A 19608-nucleotide genomic window follows, 5' to 3' on the forward strand; every position below is an offset into this window, starting at 1 on the left:
TTGGGTCATTGACCGAGAGATGGAGAATGGACCATTGGGTCATCACTGACCGAGAGATGGAGAACGGACCATTGGGTCATCACTGACCGAGAGATGGAGAATGGACCATTGGGTCATTGACCGAGAGATGGAGAATGGACCATTGGGTCATCACTGACCGAAAGATGGAGAACGGACCCTTGGGTCATCACTGACCGAGAGATGGAGAACGGACCTTTGGGACATCACTGACCGAGAGATGGAGAATGGACCATTGGGACATCACTGACCGAGAGATGGAGAATGGACCATTGGGTCATTGACCGAGAGATGGAGAATGGACCATTGGGTCATTGACCGAGAGATGGAGAACGGAACTTTGGGTCATCACTGACCAAGAGATGGAGAACGGATCTTTGGGTCATCACTGACCGAGAGATGGAGAACGGACCTTTGGGTCATCACTGACCGAGAGATGGAGAAAGGACCTTTGGGTCATCACTGACCGAAAGATGGAGAACGTACCTTTGGGTCTTCACTGACCGAGAGATGGAGATTGGACCTTTGGGTCATTGACCGAGAGATGGAGAATGGACCGTTGGGTCACTGACCGAGAGATGCAGAACGGACCTTTCGGTCATCACTGACCGAGAGATGTAGAATGGACCTTTGGGTCATCACTGACTGAGAGATGGAGAACGGACTATTGGGTCATCACTGACCGAGAGATGGAGAATGGACCATTGGGTCATTGACCGAGAGATGGAGAACGGACCATTGGGTCATCACTGACCGAGAGATGGAGAACGGACCTTTGGGTCATCACTGACCGAGAGATGGAGAACAGACCATTGGGTCATCACTGACCGAGAGATGGAGAATGGACCATTGGGTCATTGACCGAGAGATGGAGAAGAGACCATTGGGTCATCACTGACCGAGAGATGGAGAACGGACCTTTGGGTCATTGACCGAGAGATGGAGAATGGACCTTTGGGTCATCACTGACCGAGAGATGGAGAACGGACCTTTGGGTCACTGACCGAGAGATGGAGAACAGACCATTGGGTCATCACTGACCGAGAGATGGAGAACGGACCTTTGGGTCATTGACCGAGAGCTGGAGAACGGACCTTTGGGTCACTAACCGAGAGATGGAGAACAGACCATTGGGTCATCACTGACCGAGAGATGGAGAATGGACCATTGGGTCATCACTGACCGAGAGATGGAGAATGGACCATTGTGTCATTACTGACCGAGAGATGGAGAACGGACGATTGGGTCATTGACCGAAAGATGGAGATTGGACCTTTGGGTCAATGACCGAGAGATGGAGAATGGACCTTTGGGTCATCACTGACCGAGAGATGGAGAATGGACCTTTGGGTCACTGACCGAGAGATGGAGAACAGACCATTGGGTCACTGACCGAGAGATGGAGAACAGACCATTGGGTCACTGACCGAGAGATGGAGAACGGACCATTGGGTCATCACTGACCGAGAGATCGAGAACGGACCTTTGGGTCTTCACTGACCGAGAGATGGTGAACGGACCATTAGGTCATCACTGACCGAGAGATGGAGAATGGACCATTGGGTCATCACTGACCGAGAGGTGGAGAATGGACCATTGGGTCATCACTAACCGAGAGATGGAGAACGGACCATTGGGTCATCATTGACCGAGAGATGGAGAACGGACCTTTGGGTCATCACTGACCGAGAGATGGAGAATCGACCATTGGGTGATCACTGACCGAGAGATGGAGAACGGACCATTGGGTCATCACTGACCGAGAGATGGATAATGGACCATTGAGTCATCACTGACCGAGAGATGGAGAACGGACCATTGGGTCATCACTGACCGAGAGATGGAGAATGGACCTTTGGGTCATTCACAGAGAGATGGAGAACGGACCATTGGGTCATCACTGACCGAGAGATGGAGAATGGACCTTTGGGTCATCACTGACCGAGAGATGGAGAAAGGACCTTTGGGTCATCACTGACCGAGAGATGGAGAATGGACCTTTGGGTCATTCACCGAGAGATGGAGAATGGACATTTGGGTCATCACTGACCGAGAGATGGAGAATGGACATTTGGGTCATCACTGACCGAGAGATGGAGAACGGACCTTTGGGTCATCACTGACCGAGAGATGGAGAATGGGCCTTTGGGTCATCACTGACCGAGAGATGGAGAATGGACCATTGGGTCATTGACCGAGAGATGGAGAATGGACCATTGGGTCATCACTGACCGAGAGATGGAGAATGGACCATTGGGTCATTGACCGAGAGATGGAGAATGGACCATTGGGTCATCACTGACCGAGATATGGAGAACAGACCATTGGGTCATCACTGACCGAGAGATGGAGAACAGAGCATTGGGTCATCACTTACCGAGAGATGGAGAATGGACCATTGGGACATTGATCGAGAGATGGAGAATGGACAATTGGGTCATCACTGACCAAAAGATGGAGAACGGACCATTGGGTCATCACTGACCGAGAGATGGAGAACGGACCATTGGGTCATCACTGACCGAGAGATGGAGAATGGACCTTTGGGTCATTGACCGAGAGATGGAGAATGGACCATTGGGTCACTGACCGAGAGATGGAGAACGGACCATTGGGTCATCACTGACCGAGAGATGGAGATTGGACCATTGGGTCATTGACCGAGAAATGGAGAACAGACCATAGGGTCACTGACCGAGAGATGGAGAACGGACCTTTGGGTCATCACTGACCGAGAGATGGAGAATGGACCTTTGGGTCATCACTGACCGAGAGATGGAGAATGGGCCTTTGGGTCATCACTGACCGAGAGATGGACAACGGACCATTGGGTCATCACTGACCGAGAGATGGAGAATGGACCATTGGGTCATCACTGACCGAGAGATGGAGAACAGACCATTGGGTCATCACTGACCGAGAGATGGAGAATGGACCTTTGGGTCATCACTGACAGAGAGGTGGACAACGGACCATTGGGTCATCACTGACCGAGCGATGGAGAATGGACCTTTGGGTCATCACTGACCGAGAGATGGACAACGGACCATTGGGTCATCACTGACCAAGAGATGGAGAACGGACCATTGGGTCATTGACCGAGAGATGGAGAATGGACCATTGGGTCATTGACCGAAAGATGGAGAATGGACCATTGGGTCATCACTGACCGAGAGATGGAGAATGGACCATTGGGTCATTGACCGAGAGATGGAGAATGGACCTTTGGGTCATTGACCGAGAGATGGAGAATGGACCTTTGGGTCATCACTGACCGAGAGATGGAGAACAGACCATTGGGTCATTGACCGAGAGATGGAGAACGGACCATTGGTTCATCACTGACCGAGAGATGGAGAACAGACCTTTGGGTCACTGACCGAAAGATGGAGAATGGACCTTTGGGTCATTGACCGAGAGATGGAGAACGGACCATTGGGTCATCACTGACCGAGAGATGGAGAACAGACCTTTGGGTCATTGACCGAGAGATGGAGAATGGACCATTGGGACATCACTGACCGAGAGATGGAGAATGAACCTTTGGGTCATCACTGACCGAGAGATGGAGAACGGACCTTTGGGTCATTGACCGAGAGATGGAGAATGGACCTTTGGGTCATCACTGACCGAGAGATGGAGAACGGACCATTGGGTCATTGACCGAGAGATGGAGAACAGACCATGGGTCACTGACCGAGAGATGGAGAACGGACCATTGGGTCATCACTGACCGAGAGATGGAGAACGGACCTTTGGGTTTTCACTGACCGAGAGATGGAGAATGGACCTTTGGGTCATTGACCGAGAGATGGAGAACAAACCATTGGGTCACTGACCGAGAGATGGAGAACGGACCATTGGGTCATCACTGACCGAGAGATGGAGAACGGACCATTGGGTCATCACTGACCGAGAGATGGAGAACAGACCATTGGGTCATCACTGACCGAGAGATGGAGAATGGACCATTGGGTTATCACTGACCGAGAGATGGAGAACAGACCTTTGGGTCACTGACCGAGAGATGGAGAATGGACCGTTGGGTCATGACTGACCGAGAGATGGAGAATGAACCTTTGGGACATCGACCGAGAGATGGAGAATGGACCTTTGGGTCATTGACCGAGAGATGGAGAACGGACCATTGGGTCATCACTGACCGAGAGATGGAGAACAGACCTTTGGGACATCACTGACCGAGAGATGGAGAATGGACCTTTGGGTCATCACAGACCGAGAGATGGAGAATGGACCTTTGGGTCATTGACCGAGAGATGGAGAATGGACCTTTGGGTCATCACTGACCGAGAGATGGAGAACGGACCATTGGGTCTTCACTGACCAAGAGATGGAGAACGAACCATTGGGTCATTGACCGAGAGATAGAGAACAGACCTTTGGGTCATTGACCGAGAGATGGAGAATGGACCATTGGGACATCACTGACCGAGAGATGGAGAATGAACCTTTGGGTCATCACTGACCGAGAGATGGAGAACGGACCTTTGGGTCATTGACCGAGAGATGGAAAATGGACCTTTGGGTCATCACTGACCGAGAGATGGAGAACGGACCATTGGGTCATTGACCGAGAGATGGAGAACAGACCATTGGGTCACTGACCGAGAGATGGAGAACGGACCATTGGGTCATCACTGACCGAGAGATGGAGAACGGACCTTTGGGTTTTCACTGACCGAGAGATGGAGAATGGACCTTTGGGTCATTGACCGAGAGATGGAGAACAAACCATTGGGTCACTGACCGAGAGATGGAGAACGGACCATTGGGTCATCACTGACCGAGAGATGGAGAACGGACCATTGGGTCATCACTGACCGAGAGATGGAGAACAGACCATTGGGTCATCACTGACCGAGAGATGGAGAATGGACCATTGGGTCATCACTGACCGAGAGATGGAGAACAGACCTTTGGGTCACTGACCAAGAGATGGAAAATGGACCTTTGGGTCATGACTGACCGAGAGATGGAGAATGGACCATTGAGTCATCACTGACCGAGAGATGGAGAACGGACCTTTGGGTCATCACTGACCGAGAGATGGAGAATGGACCATTGGGTCATGGATCGACAGATGGAGAATGGACCATTGGGTCATCACTGACCGAGAGATGGAGAATGGACCATTGGGTCATCACTGACCGAGAGATGGAGAACGGACCTTTGGGTCATCACTGACCGAGAGATGGAGAATGGACCTTTGGGTCACTGACCGAGAGATGGAGAATGGACCATTGGGTCATCACTGACCGAGAGATGGAGAATGGACCTTTGGGTCACTGACCGAGAGATGGAGAATGGATCTTTGGGTCACTGACCGAGAGATGGAGAATGGACCATTGGGTCATCACTGACCGAGAGATGGAGAACGGACCTTTGGGTCATCACTGACCAAGAGATGGAGAATGGACCATTGGGTCATCACTGACCGAGAGATGGAGAATGGACCTTTGGGTCATTGACCGAGAGATGGAGAATGGACCATTGGGTCATTGATCGAGAGATGGAGAATGGACCATTGGGTCATTACTGACTGAAAGATGGAGAACGGACCTTTTGGTCACTGACCGAGCGATGGAGAATGGACCTTTGGGTCATCACTGACCAAGAGATGGAGAACAGACCATTGGGTCATCACTGACCGAGAGATGAAGAATGGACCATTGGGTCACTGACCGAGAGATGGAGAATGGACCATTGGGTCATCACTGACCGAGAGATGGAGAATGGACCATTGGGTCATCACTGACCGAGAGATGGAGAATGGACCATTGGGTCATTGACCGAGAGATGGAGAATGGACCTTTGGGTCACTGACCGAGAGATGGAGAACGGACCTTTGGGTCACTGACCGAGAGATGGAAAATGGACCTTTGGGTCATCACTGACCGAGAGATGGAGAACGGACCATTGGGTCATTGACCGAGAGATAGAGAACAGACCTTTGGGTCATTGACCGAGAGATGGAGAATGGACCATTGGGACATCACTGACCGAGAGATGGAGAATGAACCTTTGGGTCATCACTGACCGAGAGATGGAGAACGGACCTTTGGGTCATTGACCGAGAGATGGAAAATGGACCTTTGGGTCATCACTGACCGAGAGATGGAGAACGGACCATTGGGTCATTGACCGAGAGATGGAGAACAGACCATTGGGTCACTGACCGAGAGATGGAGAACGGACCATTGGGTCATCACTGACCGAGAGATGGAGAACGGACCTTTGGGTTTTCACTGACCGAGAGATGGAGAATGGACCTTTGGGTCATTGACCGAGAGATGGAGAACAAACCATTGGGTCACTGACCGAGAGATGGAGAACGGACCATTGGGTCATCACTGACCGAGAGATGGAGAACGGACCATTGGGTCATCACTGACCGAGAGATGGAGAACAGACCATTGGGTCATCACTGACCGAGAGATGGAGAACGGACCATTGGGTCATCACTGACCGAGAGATGGAGAACAGACCTTTGGGACATCACTGACCGAGAGATGGAGAATGGACCTTTGGGTCATCACAGACCGAGAGATGGAGAATGGACCTTTGGGTCATTGACCGAGAGATGGAGAATGGACCTTTGGGTCATCACTGACCGAGAGATGGAGAACGGACCATTGGGTCTTCACTGACCAAGAGATGGAGAACGAACCATTGGGTCATTGACCGAGAGATAGAGAACAGACCTTTGGGTCATTGACCGAGAGATGGAGAATGGACCATTGGGACATCACTGACCGAGAGATGGAGAATGAACCTTTGGGTCATCACTGACCGAGAGATGGAGAACGGACCTTTGGGTCATTGACCGAGAGATGGAAAATGGACCTTTGGGTCATCACTGACCGAGAGATGGAGAACGGACCATTGGGTCATTGACCGAGAGATGGAGAACAGACCATTGGGTCACTGACCGAGAGATGGAGAACGGACCATTGGGTCATCACTGACCGAGAGATGGAGAACGGACCTTTGGGTTTTCACTGACCGAGAGATGGAGAATGGACCTTTGGGTCATTGACCGAGAGATGGAGAACAAACCATTGGGTCACTGACCGAGAGATGGAGAACGGACCATTGGGTCATCACTGACCGAGAGATGGAGAACGGACCATTGGGTCATCACTGACCGAGAGATGGAGAACAGACCATTGGGTCATCACTGACCGAGAGATGGAGAATGGACCATTGGGTCATCACTGACCGAGAGATGGAGAACAGACCTTTGGGTCACTGACCAAGAGATGGAAAATGGACCTTTGGGTCATGACTGACCGAGAGATGGAGAATGGACCATTGAGTCATCACTGACCGAGAGATGGAGAACGGACCTTTGGGTCATCACTGACCGAGAGATGGAGAATGGACCATTGGGTCATGGATCGACAGATGGAGAATGGACCATTGGGTCATCACTGACCGAGAGATGGAGAATGGACCATTGGGTCATCACTGACCGAGAGATGGAGAACGGACCTTTGGGTCATCACTGACCGAGAGATGGAGAATGGACCTTTGGGTCACTGACCGAGAGATGGAGAATGGACCATTGGGTCATCACTGACCGAGAGATGGAGAATGGACCTTTGGGTCACTGACCGAGAGATGGAGAATGGATCTTTGGGTCACTGACCGAGAGATGGAGAATGGACCATTGGGTCATCACTGACCGAGAGATGGAGAACGGACCTTTGGGTCATCACTGACCAAGAGATGGAGAATGGACCATTGGGTCATCACTGACCGAGAGATGGAGAATGGACCTTTGGGTCATTGACCGAGAGATGGAGAATGGACCATTGGGTCATTGATCGAGAGATGGAGAATGGACCATTGGGTCATTACTGACTGAAAGATGGAGAACGGACCTTTTGGTCACTGACCGAGCGATGGAGAATGGACCTTTGGGTCATCACTGACCAAGAGATGGAGAACAGACCATTGGGTCATCACTGACCGAGAGATGAAGAATGGACCATTGGGTCACTGACCGAGAGATGGAGAATGGACCATTGGGTCATCACTGACCGAGAGATGGAGAATGGACCATTGGGTCATCACTGACCGAGAGATGGAGAATGGACCATTGGGTCATTGACCGAGAGATGGAGAATGGACCTTTGGGTCACTGACCGAGAGATGGAGAACGGACCTTTGGGTCACTGACCGAGAGATGGAGAACGGACCATTGGGTCATCACTGACCGAGAGATGGAGAATGGACCATTGGGTCATCATTGACTGAGAGATGGAGAACAGACCTTTGGGTCATCACTGACCGAGAGATGGAGAATGGACCTTTGGGTCACTGACCGAGAGATGGAGAATGGACCTTTGGGTCATTGACCGAGAGATGGAGAATGGACCTTTGGGTCATTGACCGAGAGATGGAGAATGGACCTTTGGGTCATCACTGACCGAGAGATGGAGAACAGACCATTGGGTCATTGACCGAGAGATGGAGAACGGACCATTGGTTCATCACTGACCGAGAGATGGAGAACAGACCTTTGGGTCACTGACCGAGAGATGGAGAATGGACCTTTGGGTCATTGACCGAGAGATGGAGAACGGACCATTGGGTCATCACTGACCGAGAGATGGAGAATGGACCATTGGGACATCACTGACTGAGAGATGGAGAATGAACCTTTGGGTCATCACTGACCGAGAGATGGAGAACGGACCTTTGGGTCATTGACCGAGAGATGGAGAATGGACCTTTGGTTCATCACTGACCGAGAGATGGAGAACGGACCATTGGGTCATTGACCGAGAGATGGAGAACAGACCATTGGGTCATCACTGACCGAGAGATGGAGAACGGACCTTTGGGTTTTCACTGACCGAGAGATGGAGAATGGACCTTTGGGTCATTGACCGAGAGATGGAGAACAAACCATTGGGTCACTGACCGAGAGATGGAGAACGGACCATTGGGTCATCACTGACCGAGAGATGGAGAACGGACCATTGGGTCATCACTGACCGAGAGATGGAGAACAGACCATTGGGTCATCACTGACCGAGAGATGGAGAATGGACCATTGGGTTATCACTGACCGAGAGATGGAGAACAGACCTTTGGGTCACTGACCGAGAGATGGAGAATGGACCTTTGGGTCATGACTGACCGAGAGATGGAGAATGAACCTTTGGGACATTGACCGAGAGATGGAGAATGGACCTTTGGGTCATTGACCGAGAGATGGAGAACGGACCATTGGGTCATCACTGACCGAGAGATGGAGAACAGACCTTTGGGACATCACTGACCAAGAGATGGAGAATGGACCTTTGGGTCATCACAGACCGAGAGATGGAGAATGGACCTTTGGGTCATTGACCGAGAGATGGAGAATGGACCTTTGGGTCATCACTGACCGAGAGATGGAAAACGGACCATTGGGTCTTCACTGACCAAGAGATGGAGAACGAACCATTGGGTCATTGACCGAGAGATAGAGAACAGACCTTTGGGTCATTGACCGAGAGATGGAGAATGGACCATTGGGACATCACTGACCGAGAGATGGAGAATGAACCTTTGGGTCATCACTGACCGAGAGATGGAGAACGGACCTTTGGGTCATTGACCGAGAGATGGAGAATGGACCTTTGGGTCATCACTGACCGAGAGATGGAGAACGGACCATTGGGTCATTGACCGAGAGATGGAGAACAGACCATTGGGTCACTGACCGAGAGATGGAGAACGGACCATTGGGTCATCACTGACCGAGAGATGGAGAACGGACCTTTGGGTTTTCACTGACCGAGAGATGGAGAATGGACCTTTGGGTCATTGACCGAGAGATGGAGAACAAACCATTGGGTCACTGACCGAGAGATGGAGAACGGACCATTGGGTCATCACTGACCGAGAGATGGAGAACAGACCATTGGGTCATCACTGACCGAGAGATGGAGAATGGACCATTGGGTCATCACTGACCGAGAGATGGAGAACAGACCTTTGGGTTTTCACTGACCGAGAGATGGAGAATGGACCTTTGGGTCATTGACCGAGAGATGGAGAACAAACCATTGGGTCACTGACCGAGAGATGGAGAACGGACCATTGGGTCATCACTGACCGAGAGATGGAGAACGGACCATTGGGTCATCACTGACCGAGAGATGGAGAACAGACCATTGGGTCATCACTGACCGAGAGATGGAGAATGGACCATTGGGTTATCACTGACCGAGAGATGGAGAACAGACCTTTGGGTCACTGACCGAGAGATGGAGAATGGACCTTTGGGTCATGACTGACCGAGAGATGGAGAATGAACCTTTGGGACATTGACCGAGAGATGGAGAATGGACCTTTGGGTCATTGACCGAGAGATGGAGAACGGACCATTGGGTCATCACTGACCGAGAGATGGAGAACAGACCTTTGGGACATCACTGACCAAGAGATGGAGAATGGACCTTTGGGTCATCACAGACCGAGAGATGGAGAATGGACCTTTGGGTCATTGACCGAGAGATGGAGAATGGACCTTTGGGTCATCACTGACCGAGAGATGGAAAACGGACCATTGGGTCTTCACTGACCAAGAGATGGAGAACGAACCATTGGGTCATTGACCGAGAGATAGAGAACAGACCTTTGGGTCATTGACCGAGAGATGGAGAATGGACCATTGGGACATCACTGACCGAGAGATGGAGAATGAACCTTTGGGTCATCACTGACCGAGAGATGGAGAACGGACCTTTGGGTCATTGACCGAGAGATGGAGAATGGACCTTTGGGTCATCACTGACCGAGAGATGGAGAACGGACCATTGGGTCATTGACCGAGAGATGGAGAACAGACCATTGGGTCACTGACCGAGAGATGGAGAACGGACCATTGGGTCATCACTGACCGAGAGATGGAGAACGGACCTTTGGGTTTTCACTGACCGAGAGATGGAGAATGGACCTTTGGGTCATTGACCGAGAGATGGAGAACAAACCATTGGGTCACTGACCGAGAGATGGAGAACGGACCATTGGGTCATCACTGACCGAGAGATGGAGAACAGACCATTGGGTCATCACTGACCGAGAGATGGAGAATGGACCATTGGGTCATCACTGACCGAGAGATGGAGAACAGACCTTTGGGTCACTGACCAAGAGATGGAGAATGGACCTTTGGGTCATGACTGACCGAGAGATGGAGAATGGACCATTGGGTCATCACTGACCGAGAGATGGAGAACGGACCTTTGGGTCATCACTGACCGAGAGATGGAGAATGGACCATTGGGTCATTGATCGACAGATGGAGAATGGACCATTGGGTCATCACTGACCGAGAGATGGAGAATGGACCATTGGGTCATCACTGACCGAGAGATGGAGAACGGACCTTTGGGTCATCACTGACCGAGAGATGGAGAATGGACCTTTGGGTCACTGACCGAGAGATGGAGAATGGACCATTGGGTCATCACTGACCGAGAGATGGAGAATGGACCTTTGGGTCACTGACCGAGAGATGGAGAATGGATCTTTGGGTCACTGACCGAGAGATGGAGAATGGACCATTGGGTCATCACTGACCGAGAGATGGAGAACGGACCTTTGGGTCATCACTGACCAAGAGATGGAGAATGGACCATTGGGTCATCACTGACCGAGAGATGGAGAATGGACCTTTGGGTCATTGACCGAGAGATGGAGAATGGACCATTGGGTCATTGATCGAGAGATGGAGAATGGACCATTGGGTCATTACTGACTGAAAGATGGAGAACGGACCTTTTGGTCACTGACCGAGCGATGGAGAATGTACCTTTGGGTCATCACTGACCAAGAGATGGAGAACAGACCATTGGGTCATCACTGACCGAGAGATGGAGAATGGACCATTGGGTCACTGACCGAGAGATGGAGAATGGACCATTGGGTCATCACTGACCGAGAGATGGAGAATGGACCATTGGGTCATCACTGACCGAGAGATGGAGAATGGACCATTGGGTCATCACTGACCAAGAGATGGAGAACGGACCATTGGGTCATTGACCGAGAGATGGAGAATGGACCTTTGGGTCACTGACCGAGAGATGGAGAACGGACCTTTGGGTCACTGACCGAGAGATGGAGAACGGACCATTGGGTCATCACTGACCGAGAGATGGAGAATGGACCATTGGGTCATCATTGACCGAGAGATGGAGAACAGACCTTTGGGTCATCACTGACCGAGAGATGGAGAATGGACCATTGGGTCATTGACCGAGAGATGGAGAATGGACCATTGGGTCATCACTGACCGAGAGATGGAGAACGGACCATTGGGTCATCACTGACCGAGAGATTGAGAATGGACCATTGGGTCATTGACCGAGAGATGGAGAATGGACCATTGGGTCATCACTGACCGAAAGATGGAGAACGGACCCTTGGGTCATCACTGACCGAGAGATGGAGAACGGACCTTTGGGACATCACTGACCGAGAGATGGAGAATGGACCATTGGGACATCACTGACCGAGAGATGGAGAATGGACCATTGGGTCATTGACCGAGAGATGGAGAATGGACCATTGGGTCATTGACCGAGAGATGGAGAACGGACCTTTGGGTCATCACTGACCAAGAGATGGAGAACGGATCTTTGGGTCATCACTGACCGAGAGATGGAGAACGGACCTTTGGGTCATCACTGACCGAGAGATGGAGAAAGGACCTTTGGGTCATCACTGACCGAAAGATGGAGAACGTACCTTTGGGTCTTCACTGACCGAGAGATGGAGATTGGACCTTTGGGTCATTGACCGAGAGATGGAGAATGGACCGTTGGGTCACTGACCGAGAGATGCAGAACGGACCTTTCGGTCATCACTGACCGAGAGATGTAGAATGGACCTTTGGGTCATCACTGACTGAGAGATGGAGAATGGACTATTGGGTCATCACTGACCGAGAGATGGAGAATGGACCTTTGGGTCATCACTGACCGAGAGATGGAGAACAGACCATTGGGTCATCACTGACCGAGAGATGGAGAATGGACCATTGGGTCATTGACCGAGAGATGGAGAACAGACCATTGGGTCATCACTGACCGAGAGATGGAGAACGGACCTTTGGGTCATTGACCGAGAGATGGAGAATGGACCTTTGGGTCATCACTGACCGAGAGATGGAGAACGGACCTTTGGGTCACTGACCGAGAGATGGAGAACAGACCATTGCGTCATCACTGACCGAGAGATGGAGAACGGACCTTTGGGTCATTGACCGAGAGCTGGAGAACGGACCTTTGGGTCACTGACCGAGAGATGGAGAACAGACCATTGGGTCATCACTGACCAAGAGATGGAGAATGGACCATTGGGTCATTGACCGAGAGATGGAGAATGGACCATTGGGTCATCACTGACCGAGAGATGGAGAATGGACCATTGGGTCATTGACCGAGAGATGGAGAATGGACCATTGGGTCATCACTGACCGAGATATGGAGAACAGACCATTGGGTCATCACTGACCGAGAGATGGAGAACAGAGCATTGGGTCATCACTTACCGAGAGATGGAGAATGGACCATTGGGTCATTGATCGAGAGATGGAGAATGGACCATTGGGTCATCACTGACAAAAAGATGGAGAATGGACCTTTGGGTCATTGACCGAGAGATGGAGAATGGACCATTGGGTCATTGATCGAGAGATGGAGAATGGACCATTGGGTCATTACTGACTGAAAGATGGAGAACGGACCTTTTGGTCACTGACCGAGCGATGGAGAATGGACCTTTGGGTCATCACTGACCAAAAGATGGAGAACAGACCATTGGGTCATCACTGACCGAGAGATGGAGAATGGACCATTGGGTCACTGACCGAGAGATGGAGAATGGACCATTGGGTCATCACTGACCGAGAGATGGAGAATGGACCATTGGGTCATCACTGACCGAGAGATGGAGAATGGACCATTGGGTCATCACTGACCAAGAGATGGAGAACGGACCATTGGGTCATTGACCGAGAGATGGAGAATGGACCTTTGGGTCACTGACCGAGAGATGGAGAACGGACCTTTGGGTCACTGACCGAGAGATGGAGAACGGACCATTGGGTCATCACTGACCGAGAGATGGAGAATGGACCATTGGGTCATCATTGACCGAGAGATGGAGAACAGACCTTTGGGTCATCACTGACCGAGAGATGGAGAATGGACCATTGGGTCATTGACCGAGAGATGGAGAATGGACCATTGGGTCATCACTGACCGAGAGATGGAGAACGGACCATTGGGTCATCACTGACCGAGAGATTGAGAATGGACCATTGGGTCATTGACCGAGAGATGGAGAATGGACCATTGGGTCATCACTGACCGAAAGATGGAGAACGGACCCTTGGGTCATCACTGACCGAGAGATGGAGAACGGACCTTTGGGACATCACTGACCGAGAGATGGAGAATGGACCATTGGGACATCACTGACCGAGAGATGGAGAATGGACCATTGGGTCATTGACCGAGAGATGGAGAATGGACCATTGGGTCATTGACCGAGAGATGGAGAACGGACCTTTGGGTCATCACTGACCAAGAGATGGAGAACGGATCTTTGGGTCATCACTGACCGAGAGATGGAGAACGGACCTTTGGGTCATCACTGACCGAGAGATGGAGAAAGGACCTTTGGGTCATCACTGACCGAAAGATGGAGAACGTACCTTTGGGTCTTCACTGACCGAGAGATGGAGATTGGACCTTTGGGTCATTGACCGAGAGATGGAGAATGGACCGTTGGGTCACTGACCGAGAGATGCAGAACGGACCTTTCGGTCATCACTGACCGAGAGATGTAGAATGGACCTTTGGGTCATCACTGACTGAGAGATGGAGAATGGACTATTGGGTCATCACTGACCGAGAGATGGAGAATGGACCTTTGGGTCATCACTGACCGAGAGATGGAGAACAGACCATTGGGTCATCACTGACCGAGAGATGGAGAATGGACCATTGGGTCATTGACCGAGAGATGGAGAACAGACCATTGGGTCATCACTGACCGAGAGATGGAGAACGGACCTTTGGGTCATTGACCGAGAGATGGAGAATGGACCTTTGGGTCATCACTGACCGAGAGATGGAGAACGGACCTTTGGGTCACTGACCGAGAGATGGAGAACAGACCATTGGGTCATCACTGACCGAGAGATGGAGAACGGACCTTTGGGTCATTGACCGAGAGCTGGAGAACGGACCTTTGGGTCACTGACCGAGAGATGGAGAACAGACCATTGGGTCATCACTGACCAAGAGATGGAGAATGGACCATTGGGTCATTGACCGAGAGATGGAGAATGGACCATTGGGTCATCACTGACCGAGAGATGGAGAATGGACCATTGGGTCATTGACCGAGAGATGGAGAATGGACCATTGGGTCATCACTGACCGAGATATGGAGAACAGACCATTGGGTCATCACTGACCGAGAGATGGAGAACAGAGCATTGGGTCATCACTTACCGAGAGATGGAGAACGGACCATTGGGTCATTGATCGAGAGATGGAGAATGGACCATTGGGTCATCACTGACCAAAAGATGGAGAACGGACCATTGGGTCATCACTGACCGAGAGATGGAGAACGGACCATTGGGTCATCACTGACCGAGAGATGGAGAATGGACCTTTGGGTCATTGACCAAGAGATGGAGAATGGACCATTGGGTCACTGACCGAGACATGGAGAACGGACTATTGGGTCATCACTGACCGAGAGATGGAGATTGGACCATTGGGTCATTGACCGAGAAATGGAGAACAGACCATAGGGTCACTGACCGAGAGATGGAGAACGGACCTTTGGGTCATCACTGACCGAGAGATGGAGAATGGACCTTTGGGTCATCACTGACCGAGAGATGGAGAATGGGCCTTTGGGTCATCACTGACCGAGAGATGGACAACGGACCATTGGGTCATCACTGACCGAGAGATGGAGAATGGACCATTGGGTCATCACTGACCGAGAGATGGAGAACAGACCATTGGGTCATCACTGACCGAGAGATGGAGAATGGACCTTTGGGTCATCACTGACAGAGAGGTGGACAACGGACCATTGGGTCATCACTGACCGAGCGATGGAGAATGGACCTTTGGGTCATCACTGACCGAGAGATGGACAACGGACCATTGGGTCATCACTGACCAAGAGATGGAGAATGGACCTTCGGGTCATCACTGACCGAGAGATGGAGAACGGACCATTGGGTCATCAATGACCGAGAGATGGAGAATGGACCTTTGGGTCATCACTGACCGAGAGATGGACAACGGACCATTGGGTCATCACTGACCGAGAGATGGAGAACGGACCATTGGGTCATTGACCGAGAGATGGAGAATGGACCATTGGGTCATTGACCGAGAGATGGAGAATGGACCATTGGGTCATCACTGACCGAGAGATGGAGAATGGACCATTGGGTCATCACTGACCGAGAGATGAAGAATGGACCTTTGGGTCACTGACCGAGAGCTGGAGAATGGACCTTTGGGTCATTGACCGAGAGATGGAGAATGGACCTTTGGGTCATTGACCGAGAGATGGAGAATGGACCTTTGGGTCATCACTGACCGAGAGATGGAGAACAGACCATTGGGTCATTGACCGAGAGATGGAGAACGGACCATTGGTTCATCACTGACCGAGAGATGGAGAACAGACCTTTGGGTCACTGACCGAGAGATGGAGAATGGACCTTTGGGTCATTGACCGAGAGATGGAGAACGGACCATTGGGTCATCACTGACCGAGAGATGGAGAACAGACCTTTGGGTCATTGACCGAGAGATGGAGAATGCACCATTGGGACATCACTGACCGAGAGATGGAGAATGAACCTTTGGGTCATCACTGACCGAGAGATGGAGAACGGACCTTTGGGTCATTGACCGAGAGATGGAGAATGGACCTTTGGGTCATCACTGACCGAGAGATGGAGAACGGACCATTGGGTCATTGACCGAGAGATGGAGAACGGACCATTGGGTCATCACTGACCGAGAGATGGAGAACGGACCTTTGGGTTTTCACTGACCGAGAGATGGAGAATGGACCTTTGGGTCATTGACCGAGAGATGGAGAACAAACCATTGGGTTACTGACCGAGAGATGGAGAACGGACCATTGGGTCATCACTGACCGAGAGATGGAGAACGGACCATTGGGTCATCACTGACCGAGAGATGGAGAACAGACCATTGGGTCATCACTGACCGAGAGATGGAGAATGGACCATTGGGTCATCACTGACCGAGAGATGGAGAACAGACCTTTGGGTCACTGACCGAGAGATGGAGAATGGACCTTTGGGTCATGACTGACCGAGAGATGGAGAATGGACCATTGGGTCATCACTGACCGAGAGATGGAGAACAGACCATTGGGTCATCACTGACCGAGAGATGGAGAATGAACCTTTGGGACATTGACCGAGAGATGGAGAATGGACCTTTGGGTCATTGACCGAGAGATGGAGAACGGACCATTGGGTCATCACTGACCGAGAGATGGAGAACAGACCTTTGGGACATCACTGACCGAGAGATGGAGAATGGACCTTTGGGTCATCACAGACCGAGAGATGGAGAATGGACCTTTGGGTCATTGACCGAGAGATGGAGAATGGACCTTTGGGTCATCACTGACCGAGAGATGGAGAACGGACCATTGGGTCTTCACTGACCAAGAGATGGAGAACGAACCATTGGGTCATTGACCGAGAGATAGAGAACAGACCTTTGGGTCATTGACCGAGAGATGGAGAATGGACCATTGGGACATCACTGACCGAGAGATGGAGAATGAACCTTTGGGTCATCACTGACCGAGAGATGGAGAACGGACCTTTGGGTCATTGACCGAGAGATGGAGAATGGACCTTTGGGTCATCACTGACCGAGAGATGGAGAACGGACCATTGGGTCATTGACCGAGAGATGGAGAACAGACCATTGGGTCACTGACCGAGAGATGGAGAACGGACCATTGGGTCATCACTGACCGAGAGATGGAGAACGGACCTTTGGGTTTTCACTGACCGAGAGATGGAGAATGGACCTTTGGGTCATTGACCGAGAGATGGAGAACAAACCATTGGGTCACTGACCGAGAGATGGAGAACAGACCTTTGGGTCGCTGACCGAGAGATGGAGAATGGACCTTTAGGTCATGACTGACCGAGAGATGGAGAATGGACCATTGGGTCATCACTGACCGAGAGATGGAGAACAGACCATTGAGTCATCACTGACCGAGAGATGGAGAATGAACCTTTGGGACATTGACCGAGAGATGGAGAATGGACCTTTGGGTCATTGACCGAGAGATGGAGAACGGACCATTGGGTCATCACTGACCGAGAGATGGAGAACAGACCTTTGGGACATCACTGACCGAGAGATGGAGAACGGACCATTGGGTCATCACTGACCGAGAGATGGAGAATGGACCTTTGGGTCATTGACCAAGAGATGGAGAATGGACCATTGGGTCACTGACCGAGACATGGAGAACGGACCATTGGGTCATCACTGACCGAGAGATGGAGATTGGACCATTGGGTCATTGACCGAGAAATGGAGAACAGACCATAGGGTCACTGACCGAGAGATGGAGAACGGACCTTTGGGTCATCACTGACCGAGAGATGGAGAATGGACCTTTGGGTCATCACTGACCGAGAGATGGAGAATGGGCCTTTGGGTCATCACTGACCGAGAGATGGACAACGGACCATTGGGTCATCACTGACCGAGAGATGGAGAATGGACCATTGGGTCATCACTGACCGAGAGATGGAGAACAGACCATTGGGTCATCACTGACCGAGAGATGGAGAATGGACCTTTGGGTCATCACTGACAGAGAGGTGGACAACGGACCATTGGGTCATCACTGACCGAGCGATGGAGAATGGACCTTTGGGTCATCACTGACCGAGAGATGGACAACGGACCATTGGGTCATCACTGACCAAGAGATGGAGAATGGACCTTCGGGTCATCACTGACCGAGAGATGGAGAACGGACCATTGGGTCATCAATGACCGAGAGATGGAGAATGGACCTTTGGGTCATCACTGACCGAGAGATGGACAACGGACCATTGGGTCATCACTGACCGAGAGATGGAGAACGGACCATTGGGTCATTGACCGAGAGATGGAGAATGGACCATTGGGTCATTGACCGAGAGATGGAGAATGGACCATTGGGTCATCACTGACCGAGAGATGGAGAATGGACCATTGGGTCATCACTGACCGAGAGATGAAGAATGGACCTTTGGGTCACTGACCGAGAGCTGGAGAATGGACCTTTGGGTCATTGACCGAGAGATGGAGAATGGACCTTTGGGTCATTGACCGAGAGATGGAGAATGGACCTTTGGGTCATCACTGACCGAGAGATGGAGAACAGACCATTGGGTCATTGACCGAGAGATGGAGAACGGACCATTGGTTCATCACTGACCGAGAGATGGAGAACAGACCTTTG

The 19608-nt window shown here is 51.3% G+C and overlaps 1 protein-coding gene across 9 annotated transcripts in view; it reads right to left on the reverse strand.

Moving 5' to 3' along the window:
* The window catches only part of cacna1fb (calcium channel, voltage-dependent, L type, alpha 1F subunit), a 263577-nt gene that overhangs the window by 130593 nt on the left and 113376 nt on the right, over positions 1–19608 (reverse strand). The gene's annotated exons all lie outside the window — the stretch shown is intronic.

Source organism: Pristiophorus japonicus, unplaced genomic scaffold (assembly GCF_044704955.1).
Source record: "Pristiophorus japonicus isolate sPriJap1 unplaced genomic scaffold, sPriJap1.hap1 HAP1_SCAFFOLD_356, whole genome shotgun sequence".
Lineage (NCBI taxonomy): Eukaryota > Metazoa > Chordata > Chondrichthyes > Pristiophoridae > Pristiophorus > Pristiophorus japonicus.